General features: G+C 45.2%; 1 protein-coding gene across 1 annotated transcript in view; it reads left to right on the top strand.

Moving 5' to 3' along the window:
* The window catches only part of ARPC1B (actin related protein 2/3 complex, subunit 1B, 41kDa), an 88,440-nt gene that overhangs the window by 33,834 nt on the left and 50,281 nt on the right, over positions 1-4,325 (top strand). The gene's annotated exons all lie outside the window — the stretch shown is intronic.

The raw sequence follows: 4,325 nt of genomic DNA, 5'->3' as shown, positions 1-4,325 counted from the left end.
GAGGTAGAGGTTGCAGTGAGCTAAGATTGCGCCACTGCACTCCAGCCTGGGCGACAGAGTAAGACTCTGTCTCAGAAAAAATAAAAATAAAAAATAAATAAATAAAAGAAAGTGATTCTCGCTTGAAGCTGGGAGGCGGAGGTTGCGGTGAGCCAAAATTGCGCCACTGCACTCCAGCCTAAGCAGCAAGAGCGAAACTCTGCCTCAAAAAAAAAAAAAAGTGATTCTATAGAAAGGTAATTTAGCATTCAAGGAAAGGCATTGGCTCAATATTTAGTTTCCCAACTGTAGAGCAATCAGACACGATTGGTTTTTAAACAGCAGTTTGGGGGCAGAAATGAATGAGTTAAGCCAAAATACTGACTGGTCATAGACATAAATCATCTTTTTTGGATGGTGCTAGAGAATTAGAGGCTAATCCCCAATATGAGGTTCTTCCAATTTCTTGGTTGTGATTTTTCAGTGAAAGAAATTAAAAAGAATTTGCAGATTCATGGAGACTTGGGAAGGATATTAAGCTATCTTACAACCCCGAATTGACCAAAAATGGAATAGCAAATCACTGAATATTCATAATAAAAATTGAAGTATTTTCAAACTTCAGTTTTTATCTCAGAGGTTAATGTCATATGTAATCCAAAATCTCACAAAGAAAGTAACTGAGTTAATCAATATCTATGCTTACTAATGAGGACCACTGAAAACCAGCTGTTGTGCCGCCATCATCAAGGCCAGGAATGGAGAAGTGCTTGTTCATGGTTCTTTTCCTTTCTGTCCTTTAGAAATGCGCCTTGTCAGCTGGGCATAGTGGCTCATGCTTGTAATCCCAGCACTTTGGGAGGCTGAGGCCGGTGGATCGCTTGAGCCCAAGAGTTGGAGACCAGCCTGGGCAACATGCAGAAATCTCACCTCTACAAAAAATACAAAAATTAGCCAGTTTCAAATTATAACCTGTTCTTAAAAAACCTTGTCTCTGGCAGGAGGCCTGGTGACTGACAGAAAAACGTTGAATGATCTGTTACTTTTCTATAGAATCTTTTTTCATAGAAACCTATCTGAAAAAGTTTATTCTGAAAAAGATAACATTCTGAATTGTTTTATCATTTTTTTTTAAATTAAGGAAAAGTGTGGCATGCTTAGGTGTTTTCACCCGACATAATTTGTAGGTCATTTGGGGATGCTTGTTGAGTGGATAAACTGAAACAGTTTTCCCCTCTCATAGGTGGGTGAGCAAGCACATTAAAAAGCCGATTCGCTCCACAGTCCTCAGCTTGGATTGGCATCCCAACAACGTTTTGCTGGCAGCAGGATCATGTGACTTCAAATGCAGGTGGGAACCAATGAGAACCGATAGACTCGAGCTGTGCGTTCTTCATCCTTCAACAAATAATTTTGGGTTCCCTTTGTTTTGTTGTTGTTGTTGTTGTTGTTGTTGTTTTTGAGACAGGGTCTCACTCTCACCCAGGCTGGAGTACAGTGGCACCATCATAGCTCACTGCAGCCTCCAACTCCTGGGCTCAAGCGATCCTCCAGCCTCAGCCTCCAGAGTAGTTGAGACTACAGGCATGTGCCACCACACCTGGCTAATTTTTAAAAAATTGTTTTTATTCTTTGTAGAGATGGGGTCTTGCTGTGTTGCCCAGGTTGGTCTTGAACTCCTGGCCTCAAGTGATCCTCCCTCCTCAGCCTCCTAAAGTGTTGGGATTACAGGCATGAGCCACTGTGCCTGGCCTGTAAGTTTCCTTTTCTTTGCAAGGTACTGTGCTAGGTGCTGTGAGGGACTCAAAAATGAGGCCCAGTGCTGTGGCTCACACCTGTAATCCCAGCACTTTGGGAGGCTGAAGTGGGCGGATCACCTGAGGTCGGAAGTTCGAGACCAACTTGGCCAGCATGGTGAAGCCCCGTGTCTACTAAAAATACAAAAGTTAGCCTGGTGTGGTGGCACATGGCTGTAATCCCAGCTACTCGGGAGGCTAGGGCATGAGAATCATTTGAACCCGGGAGGTGGAGGTTGCAGTGAGCTGAAATCACACCACTGCACTCCAGCCTGGGCAACAGAGCAAGACTCCATCTCAAAAAAAACAAACAAAAACAGAAAACAACAAAATAGAAGCAGCTTGTGATCTAGAAAAGGAGCTCAAGCATGATGATTAAAAGAAAAAGTGCATAAGTCACAGGTAGAAAGAAGTCGACTTGGAGGTGGGGTAGGAGGGAGAGGCAAGGGTGGGGCCAGCGAAGATTTCCTTAAGTGTAAGAATATCTACGGTTTAGAGGGGAGGATTAGCATGTACTCTCTCTGTCTCTGTCTCTTTCTCACCATCTCTTTCTGTCTCTCCCTTTCTCCCTGTCTTTCTTGACTACACTATTTTTCTCATTTCATATTCCAGGCAGCAGTCTCTGCAAATTCCAAAGTGAAATGATTAATAAAACATAGCTAAACAGTGCACTGCTAAGCTGTTATTGTGCTGCTCTTTCCGTTAAAGCTTTTTATTTTGTCATCACTATGAAGCTAGAAGAAATGCAGCTGCTTTGCTAGGAACTTTAAGGATCATACCATGTAATTCCATGTAATTACTTTTTAAAGTTCTTTCTCAGGAATGCTTTTTTCCCTTAGCTGAAAGGAAAGCAAAGCAAATACATGTTGCTTCGTGTTGACTATATGATAGGTTGGAAGATGAGGTGCACTTTTTTTTTTTTTTTTTTTGAGACAAGGTCTTGCTCTATCACCCAGGCTGGAGTGTGGTGGTACAATCATAGCTCCCTGCAGCTTTGACCTCCTGGACTCAAGCAATCCTCCCACCTCAGCCTCCTGAGTAGCTGGGACCACAGGCATGAGCCACCATGCTTGGCTGATTTTGTTCATTTTTTGTAGAGATGGGGTCTCACTATGTTGCCCAGGCTGGTCTCAAACTCCTGGTCCCAAAGGATTCTTCTGCCTTTTACTCCCAAAGTGCTGGGCTTATAGGGATGAGCCACTGCCACTGCACTCAGCTGCAATACACTTTCTTCAGTAACTGTAGAGAATTCCCAGAAAACCAGGCCAGTGGTTTATATCCAGGAATACTCAAAGCTTAAGGAGAAAGAGATGTGTGTTTGAGTTTGGCAGAGAGGATGGGGGTCACGGTAGTGTCAAGGCACTTTATATTGTGGACCTGTGTTACTTGTGATTTCTTAACCAGAGTCATTGGAAAATAGAACTAGGTGGCACTAACCCGCACCACCTGGATTCTTTGATGGTTATGAAAATAGGTTGCAGTTATTTTGTTAATATTAATTTCCACGAGTGTTTCTCTGTCACGAAGGCTGGAGTGCAGTGGCATGATCTCGGCTCACTGCAACCTCCACCTCCCAGGTTCAAGCGATTCTCATGCCTCAGCCTCCTGGGTAGCTGGGATTGAAGGAGTGCACCACCATGCCCGGCTAATTTTTTTGTATTTTAGTAGAGACGGGGTTTCACCACGTTGGCCAGGCTGGTCTCGAACTCCTGGCCTCGAGCTATGCGCCTGCCTCGGCCTCCCAAAGTGCTGGGGTTACAGACATGAGCCACTGTGCCTGGCCCAGTCCTGTGGATATGGGTCTGTCCCATTCGTGTCCCCAACTTGGTGGCTGAGAGCCACTGCTTCTTTCTTGGCCTCCTAAGACTTAAGCAGCTGCTGTCATGATGCAGATTTAAAGCACAATGCTTCTACCGTCTCGTCATATAACCTCACATAACTCCTCTGCCAGGCATCTTCCAGAACCTCTGTACTGCCGTGGTCATTTGGGGTGGTAGGTGGGATTCCTCGGTTCTTTCAGGGAGCCTTGAGGTTCAGCAGTTTTTTGAAGAGATGATGTACGAAGTAGAAATCACAGTAGAGGGTGAAAGGGCCCTAAAGGGTAGATTTCCAGCCGTTCCCCTTTGTCCTTAACTCTGGGCCAGAACATCCTCACACACAGCTGTGTGGAATTAGATAAAAAGAGTGAGTTAGTGGAAACTGGTGACACCACCTGTAAAGGATCTGCCTCCATCTTAAGCTGTTCCTGCCACAGAGACTGGACAGTGGGCCTGAGGGTCCAGAGAGCCTGCCCACTCCTTGTCACTGGCCTCCCTTGGCTTTCTCTTAGGGTATGTCTTTAAAAGGGTCATTACCAGCCGGGTGCGGTGGCTCACGCCTGTAATCCCAACACTTTGGAAGGTCGAGATGGGCAGATCACTTGAGGTCAGAAGTTCGAGACCAGCCTGGTCAACATGGTGAAACCCCGTCTCTACTAAAAATACAAAAATTAACCAGGCGTGGTGGCACGTAACTGTAATCCCAGCTACTTGGGAGGCTGAGGCAGGAGAA

Source organism: Mandrillus leucophaeus, unplaced genomic scaffold (genome assembly GCF_000951045.1).
Source record: "Mandrillus leucophaeus isolate KB7577 unplaced genomic scaffold, Mleu.le_1.0 Scaffold29, whole genome shotgun sequence".
In the NCBI taxonomy this organism is placed as follows: Eukaryota; Metazoa; Chordata; class Mammalia; order Primates; family Cercopithecidae; genus Mandrillus; species Mandrillus leucophaeus.
The sequence above is the reverse complement of the archived record's forward strand: the minus strand, read 5'-3'. Positions and strand labels throughout refer to the sequence as shown.